Below are 9507 nucleotides of genomic sequence, written 5' to 3' on the forward strand. Positions count from 1 at the left end.
TCGAATTTGGTATCAGTTTTAAGCTTCTCCACTTAACAACTGTTTAAGTCTGACTAAGTTACTGGTTGTGCCTCAGTTTCTTCTTCTGTAAAAGAGATTAGCACAGTGCTTTCCTTGAGGCTGTTTGGAGGAATTCAATTATATTACTATATTAGTCAGGACAGGCTGGATTATGCTTCAGTAACAATTGAATGTTCAAACCTTAGTGGTTTAAGACAACAAAGATTTATTTGTCACTATGTCTCATGCATAATGCAGTTGGCAGAGCTTCTGCCCCGTATAATAACTCACAGACTTGGGCTGATGAAGGCTCTCACAGCTGAAGAGTCCCCTGCATGTAGGGAAAAAGAAATCAACTGAAGAGCTGCCTATATTCACTGTCTAGTCTGATGTGACACACAGCACAGTTGTTGGCCAGAACTAGTCATGTGGCTTTGCCCAACTGTCATCAAGTTAACAGGTGCAGGGGAACAAATAAGAGAGTGGGTGGTCATTGCTCTCCATGCCAAAAATGTGAAGGTCTTTCATAAGATTCCTGACATATGGCTACCACTCAATAAGTAGTTATTACTGCCATCATCAGACTCATCACAATAAAAGCATGAGTGACATATTGTTACCTATTATTAGGCATTGCAAAATGATGTTGAAATTTAAAGCATTCAATACCATGACTTTTTAAGAGGTGTTGAAATGTAGAGATGAACAGAAATGCCAGATGACGGCTTTTTGGAACCCTAAAGATAAAGTATTAATTCTTCCTAAGTCACATGTCAATTTGGAATCATTGCATACATGGTTAATTCACTCTTGTTTGGCTTTTCTTCCTGAGCTCTTTCTATCTGTGTTATACTCACCTGTTCATAAACAACAAAAAGTTGGGTATTGTCAAAGGAACAACTTGCTCATCCCATTGGCTGATTGAATATAAATTTTCTCCATCCATTTATGCCTCATCAGCTCATTTTTAAGATATTGCCCTTTATTATGACAGATTTTATGATATTTTGTGATGACCAGCCATGAGGAAAAAAAGGTTTAATGCCCTGACATCTAATTTTATTTTTTCTGGTACCTATTCATTTTTTAGAAGCATTTGACTTTGTGCCAGTTTAAGCAAGAAGCTTTAAAAAGGAGATGATGACAGGGTTGGGAATTAAACCTTTAAATCAGAACAGGATTGGAAAGACAAATCACAAAGAGATTTCAGTCTTTTAGCATCCCTTCTAGCATGTTAATAAGTGGTACTCACAAAATAAGAAAAGCACCACACCAGCCTGTTCTCTGTAAAATGTAGGTGTAGTATGTGTGTGCCATTTCTAGGCTAGATTATGAGTTATTAACACCAACCCAAACTAAAGGGAGGGTGAAAACATTCACTGAGCACTTAATATATCCAAATCCCATATTTGATATTTTATTTACATTATCTCACTTTACCTTCAATAAATCCTGCAAAAATTGTTATAATTTTTTTAGTATTCAAGTGTGAAAAATAAACTTACAGTTAGAATGAACAAGTTCTGTGGATCTATTGTTCAGCTAATAGATAATATCTAATATCTTGTAAACTTAAAAGCTGCTAACACAGTAGATCTTTAATGTTCTCCCCAGAGAAAGATAAGTATGTGAGGTGGTAGATATATTAATTAGTTTGAATTAATTTTTTCAAACTGCATATATACATAAAAGCACCACATTGTACACCATAAATATAAACCATTTGGCTGGGCGCAGTGGCTCACACCCGTAATCTCAGCACTTTGGGAGGCTGAATATATATATTTGTGTATATACATGTATGTGTATATGTGTGGGTATATGTATATACAAAGGTATATGTGTGTGTGTATATATATGTGTATATATATGTATCTGTGTGTATATATATATGTGTGTGTATGTGTGTCTGTGTATATATATACCATTTTGTCAATTGCATGTTAAAGCTTGGAGATTTTTGAATATATAAAATAGAAACTGGAAGAAGAGGTAAATTTAAGCTTGCTTCACACTTTGGCTTTCTTTTTACAAAGCAAAATACCTGTTTGCTTATCCTTTGCAACTGCAGTTTCCTCCGGTTGAGATGGTCTTTTCCCAGATTTTTGCATGGCTATCTTCATCTTATCATTTGTCTCAACACAAATTTCTTGAGGTTAAGGAGGGATCTTCCCTATGGAAAGTTTCTTCCAACTCCCAACCTATGATTCTGTCCTGCGTCGTCCTGGATTTGTTGTTTGTACACATTTCATAAGAAAGTACTTTGCTGTTTGTATGCTCATTGCTTATTTTGTCTTTCTTATTATGCCAAGTTTATCAGGGCAAGGGCCTTGTCTATTTTATTTATGACTTTATCTCCAGTGCTTAGAAGAATCCCTGGCAAAAAGTAATTGCTCAGTAAGCACTTTTTAAGGTTTATCAATATAGATTTTAGCCAGAGACACTGAAACTCGAAAAGGAGAAGTCGCTTGCTCAAGACCACATATCATGAAAATGGCAGAGCTGGATCTCAAACCCAGGCAGTAGCTCTAACAGGTGACAGAGGGAACAATTACTTTTTTGCCACTCACTCTTCAAAATGCTTCAGATATATTAACTCATTAATTCCCACTACAATGCAATTAGTTTTCATTCGCATATTACAGATGAGGAAAATAAAACAGAAAGGTTCAATAGCTTGCCCAGAGTATCTTACTTCCTTTTCCAGCACTCTTTCTCTACACTGTACTGTCTCCCAAGCATAGCTTTTAGAGTGTTATTCATTATTTTATTTAACAAAAAGTGAGATTGCTCTTTAGCCTAACCTTCTCTGCTCAGGTAAGGGAGAGGGGAACTGAAATAGAAGTTTTCCAATCATTTGTACAGGCTTTACTTACTAACCCAGTTAATTGGAGTCTGCTTACCTAGAGTCACTCAATGAATATTTGTTAATGAATGAATGAATGATTGAAATGGCATATATTCAAAAGGAACAGAACATTTATTTCAGGATCACTGAAAGTAGTTGGTTGTTGTGTTAATTGCTTTACAGTGTGTCATTCAACCTTACCCAAGACTTCTTACAGCTTGGAAGTTATTATCCTTCCTTTACAGAGGAGGAATTTGAATATCCACAAAATATGATGTGTCGTTATACTTGTTTGCATTCCAATTACCTGCAAGGGTTTAATTGATATCTGGATGTGGAAGGTTGTAAAGGAGTTGGACAGGTATCCATCCGAGTAGTGGTTCTGCCACTTCAGTCAGTACCTGTGGGAATTTGCAGATTTCACTTTACCTCTGTGCTTCCATTTACTCATCTCCAAAATGGAAATACTAATAGTGCCTACCTAATGGCAAAGATTTAGTAAATTTTTCAATGTAAATTTCTTAACACAGTGCCAACACATAGTGAAAAAACGTATGGGTGTTGGATTTCCTCATCTTGAGGCAAGAAGACCAGTGTTAGATAAAGAACAAACTTTATTTTTCACACTCCGTGATCTCAAGCCTATCATTCTCTCTCATATCATCGAAGTGGTTTGGGGATCAACAAGATCCTAGGCATATCACTGTGCCCATCTGCTAGTGGGAGAGGGGGCTCTCCAGATACCCATTGGCTGCAGGGAGGGAGGCCCAACCTCTAAGAAAGCAAGATCCAGATTTTAATTCTGGTTCTTCTGCTTGTTCGTTGTATGATCTTTGGGAAATTACTTAACTCCTCTAAGTGTCAGTAGTCTTCAAATCTGTAAAATGGGGCTAATACCTATATAATATGGTTGCTATGACAACGATATGAGACCGTACATGTATAACAGAGTGATATGGTTAGGCTTTGTGTCCCCACTCAATCTCATCTTGAAGTGTAATACCCATAATCCACCTGAGTCAAGGGAGTGACCAGGTGGAGGTCACTGAATCATGGTGGTGGTTTCCCCCATGCTGTTCTCGTGATAGTGACTGAGTTCTCACAACATCTGATAGTTTTATAAGGGACTCTTTCCCCTTTTGCTTGGCACTTCTCCTTCCTGCCGCCTTGTGAAGGGGCGCCTTGCTTCCCCTTCAGCATTCACCATGATTGTCAGTTTTCTGAGTTCTTCCCAGCCATGCTGAACTGTGAAGTCAGTTAAACCTCTGTCCTTTGTAAATTACCCAGTCTCGGGCAGTTCTTATAGCAGTATGAAAGCGTACTAATACACATAGTCTGGTTCAAAGGCATTGCTGAAAAATGCTAACCAATAATATTGATGTCTTTTAAATAAAAATGCCTAACTGGAAGCAGCCATTGTACCTCTTTCATTGACCTTCAGCTAGGTTTACTTGCCTCCTTATTTGCCTGTTTTCTGTTCCCAAATCTGTCAGTTCAAGGCAAAACCATGACCTCATCCTAACAATGGCATTCTGGGCATGTTAGTTATATAATCATATTGCCCTGTCACACTGGCATCTTTAATCATTTTAAAGGTAGTCTTGACTTGGCCATATTCTTGTTTAACTACTTTAAGCAAATTAATTAGCTTTGTGGGGCCCCCGATGCCATTAATTCATGGTCTATAAAACCTCAGACCTAATTGAACTTTTTAATATTGTGTCTTTACTACCTGATATAAGTGTGTTTTAAATTATTAGAATTCCTACAGTTAATGCCTTATTAAATAGCTACATATATATGGAAGTATGAAAAATTTCCAAGATTGCAAAGTAATCAAAACCCAGATTAAATCAAGGATGATTTTATATCTCTTTTATTATATGTTTAAAAATTACCAAGAAGTTTGAGTATGTAATGAGAAGTAGTAGGAATGCCTCATATTACTAGCTGGCAAAGAATACATGTGGTATTAGGTATCTGAGAGTTTATCAGTTAATTTCCATTAACTAAAGTATATGAACAATGAAATACCATCTTAAAACTACAATAAAATGTCATTTCAAAACTTGTAAGATAACTGAAATCAAAGGGACAGATAATGACAGGTATTGGCAAGGATACACAGCCTGTGGGAATGCAAAGTGGTGTGTCACTTTGGAAAACAGTCTGATAGTTCTCAGCCATTCCATTCATAGGTATATAGTCAAGGGAACTGAAAACATATGTTAACATAAAAATGTGTACACAAGTGTGCACAGCAGCATTATTCAAAGTTCAAACGTAGAAAGAACCCAAATCTCTGTCAACTGATGAATGGATGACTACAATGTGCTAGGTCCATATAATGGAATATTAGTTGGCAATAAAAAGGAATGAAGTATGGATGCAGATGACACATGAATAAACTTTGAAAATATTATGCTATGTAAAAGTATCCAGTCACAAAAGTCCACATATTGTATGAATTTATTTATATGCAGTGTCTAGAATAAGCAAACTTTCAGAGATGGAAAATAGAGTAATATTTGCCTAGGTCTATAAAAGAAGGCAGAATGGAGAAAGGTTATTAATCAGCATAGAGTTTCTTTTTGGGGTCACAAAAATATTTCTAAAATTATATTTTGATAATGGTCGCACAGTTTTGTAAATACAGTCAACCCCTCTGTATTTGTGTTCCACATCTGTGAATTCAACCAAGGATTGAAAACATTCAGAAAAAAAAGGATGGTTGCATCTTTGCTAAACATCTATAGACATTTTTCTTGTCATTATTCCCTAAAAAATACAGCGTAGCAACCATTTACATGCAATTTACACTGTATTAGATATTATAAGATGTAGATGATTTTACGTGTATGGCAGAATGTGTGTAGGTTATATGCAAATACTATACCATTTTGTATAAGAGAATTGAGCATCTGTAGATTTGGGGATCCACAGGAGTTGCTGGAGCCGATTCCCCATGGATACTGAGGGACAATTGTATACTAAAATCCACTGACTAGTATACTTTATATGGGTAAAATATAAGGTATGTGAATTATATCTCAATGAAGCTGCTTTGAATTTTTCTCAAGAACCAAATTATACAAAAATAATAATCAAAGAAAAGGTATTTGGGAGCCAACTTAAGAGGCTACAGATAGAATAATTTGAGTGTCAATATGGATAATAAATGAAATAAATTTAAATATGTTAAAAATCCATGAATTCCCAATGATACTTTAAAACTCTCATTGCTTTGCTTTACAGAATATTAGGGAGCCAACTTAATTTTTAAAAATATGTAAGTTAATGACAAAATCAAGCATTTAACCTGTCTCTTCTATTCAAACAGCATCTTAGAGTAACCCTGTAATCTATAAGAAAAAAAAAAATCCCTTTTTAGACACATTCAGCTGGTAAGAAGGAACTATAGAATTATTATATTAACATTTTTTAAGTCGTTAAAAATAATGAATCTGGGTATTGGTCATAAATGGCCACTGATATTTTAAAAAGAGGTCAGGCATGGTGGCTCACGCCTGTAATGCCAGCCGTTTGGGAAGCTGAGGTGGGCAGATTGCTCGAGCCCAGGGTTTTGAGATCAGCCTGGGCAACATGGTGAAACTCCATCTCTACCAAAAATACAAAAAATTAGCCAGACATGGTGGTACACATCTGTAGTACCAGCTACTTGGGAGGCTGAGGTGGTAGGATCCCCTAAGCCAGGGGAGTTTGAGGCTGTAGTGAGCATAGATCACTCCATTGCACTCCGGCCTGTTTCTTTGACCCTATCTCAATAAATAAATAAATAAATAAATAAATAAATAAATAAATAAAAATGAGATTTCACTACTAATTAGGTACCTCCTGATGGAATTATGCAATGATATTTGTACATTTATTATTTATTTTTTCCAAAATAAATCAAACCTCTAACCAGAGTTACATTCAATGACATCATGGGGAAGCAGAGAGCGAAATCTGGTACATGAGGACTGTATTGGATAAGCAGCTCAGTTTCATTAAAAAACACTAATCACAAAGATGAAGAATGAAGATGCAATTCTTGATATAAAGAAATTTAAGGGACATATTGAAATGTAACATGTGGGTTCTGTGGATTTAGATTAGAACCAACCAACTATAAATAAATAAATAAATTCCAGTGTTGATAGTCAAATATATAAATGTATATACACATGTGTGTGTGTGTGTGTGTGTGTGTATATATATATATATATATATATATATATTTATGAATCAGTCTGGTTTCAGCACAGCAGGATTTTATTTTCCAGATAATGTCCTTGAGAATTCATGCTTTGCTTCATCTTTCTCTTCTGCCTCACTGTCTTGCAGGCTCTTTCTCCTCATGGAGGAAAAAATGGTCTCTGTATTTCTGGACTTGCACTATTCTTTCTGCTCAAAATCCCAGGAAAATCCCACTTCCCTCTCTCCCCCAGCATGGCATACACTTACTGACTTGCTTCCAAGAGCAGAGTATGGAAAGCAGGCTCAGATGGGAGAAGCACTGACTTTACAGGGCAGGAACCTGGCAAAACTGCCTCATTCACATGCAGTGCGTTGTATTAACATCCTGTAGAATAAGTCATAGTGATAGTATATACCCTTGATATGATGTGTGGAGAAGGGCACTTCCCTCCTGTGGCATTCTTCCCACAAATCCATAACTCAGTCTAAGCAAAACAACAAGCATCAGACAAACCCAAATTGAAGGATATTTTACTAAAAACCTAACCAATAATGCTCAAAACTATTGAAGACATGAAAAGCAAGGAAAATATGTGAAACTCACAGACAAGAAAAGCCTAAGGAGGCATAAGATCCCTAAATATAATATGAAATCCTGAGGAGGAGAAGATCTTAGAACAGAAAAAGAATACTAGTGGCAATACTAGTGAAAATCAAATAAAGCATGGAGTTCAGTTATTTAAAAACAGATACACAGTAACCAAAACATGCAAGGATTCCCAGGGGCTGTGTTTAATCACAGGTTCAGGCCTGGCAAAAAAAGCAGCACTAAACCAAACCAACAATCCCAAGACACAAAAGCAAGTTTGTGCTCATGATATGGTTGATGTAATGGCTAGTTTGAGTCATAGAAGAACTCTGAGGTGAGTTGTTGGAGCCCTTTAACAAATAATCACCTGTAGAACAAGGTTTCCTTCACCAAAAGAAATCAGGAGCAAACCAATCATAGCTCTCCACCATGGGCAAGGAAGCTACATGCTTTTGGGCAATGTCGGGGCACAGAGCAGCAGAACTCCAGCATGCACCATACCAAATATTCTCTAAATCTATTTAGGTTGGTGCAAAAGTAATCGTGTTTTTTTGTATGTGTTTGTTTGTTTGCTTTTTGTGCCATTAAAGGTCATGACAAAAACCACAGTTGCTTTTGCACCAACCTAATAGCGATTTTGAGAAGGATGCCTCCCCTTAATTTCTTTTAATCCTTCAAAACAGAGGTATTATGCTCACAACTAAATCAATGGTTTACTGTTTCTACATCATTCTACCTTTTCCTACATACTGGAAAGTATTTTTAGAGACTCAGAGAAATTCAGTTTTGAATTGACTCTGTGTTATTGGACCAAATCCTCAGAATCCTTCAGACACCTTCCTGGAATGTCCTCGTCACTATAGTGTTTAGCAATAAGCCAGTTGCTTAGCTGTTGAGTCCTATACATTTAAAGGAATTGATACCATGAAGGCTCAGGGAACTTCAGCTTAATCTGAACAAACTGGAATGACTGGATATGACTGGCTACCTCTGTCTGTATGAAAGCATAGTTTGTAGATCTAATAAAGTGCTTTGGAAGTGGGTTTTAATATAAATTTTAACTATCATGCGTGTGTCAAGAAGAAAGGAACTATTCAAAGATAAGTGTTTCTAGTGTTTCTTTCTTCTTTCTCTCCCCAGAAAGTCCCCTTAGTTACTGTGGGTTGACCACCTTTTTAAGGCTGGCAAGAGAAATCAAGACAGAGGCAGTGCTGGTGACACGAGGAAGAGGGTGAGTGTCTCACTAGAAGAAAAATCATAAAGCTACATCCTGAGAAAAAGCAAAGGTCTTGATGGCAGGCTAGGTAACAGAGAGGCATTTTGGAGTTCAGAATATTCACAAAATAATTCACATTCTTGTAAAGCACAAGCCCTCTAAGGGCAGAGACTGTGACTGTCTCACTGACTATTTTGCCATTGCACCAAGTGCAAGGCTTGGAACATACTGATAAATGAATCATAAATAAAGACAGCAAAACAAAAACAAAATCTAAATAATAACTGCTGAATTGCTTGAAACTTTCAGAAAAGAAACACCTGAAGGAATTTCTAGGAGGTTTTGCAGTGATATGGTGACAAAATTCACTCTTTTGGTTCCTCTGCAAGAAAGTACAATGAACAATTTAGGCTGTTGAAGCCAAATCTGTAGTTCTTCTTCACGTGTATGTACATGTCTATATGTAGGTGTGCATTGAGGAGACCAAGCAGTTACAGATGTATTCATTTATAACACTCATAAACACACATTGTTACTCTTATCCCTACACTCCATATTTACATTATAATTATATCTGCATAATTGAAAAAGGAGGAAAAGGCACATTTGCAAAAATTACTGCTTTCCCATTTCGCACCTCTGTCACTCATTACC

General features: G+C 36.4%; 1 long non-coding RNA gene across 1 annotated transcript in view; it reads left to right on the forward strand.

The window, feature by feature from the left end:
- Window positions 1–9037, forward strand: part of LOC117068953 — a 95704-nt gene extending 86667 nt beyond the window's left edge. The window contains exon 3 of the long non-coding RNA XR_004431323.1: window positions 8778–9037. This is a non-coding gene — a long non-coding RNA (uncharacterized LOC117068953). The remainder of the gene's footprint in view (window positions 1–8777) is intronic.
- The last annotated feature ends 470 nt before the right edge of the window (window positions 9038–9507 follow it).

This window comes from Trachypithecus francoisi, unplaced genomic scaffold, assembly GCF_009764315.1.
Source record: "Trachypithecus francoisi isolate TF-2019V2 unplaced genomic scaffold, Tfra_2.0 Lachesis_group21, whole genome shotgun sequence".
Classification (NCBI taxonomy): Eukaryota; Metazoa; Chordata; class Mammalia; order Primates; family Cercopithecidae; genus Trachypithecus; species Trachypithecus francoisi.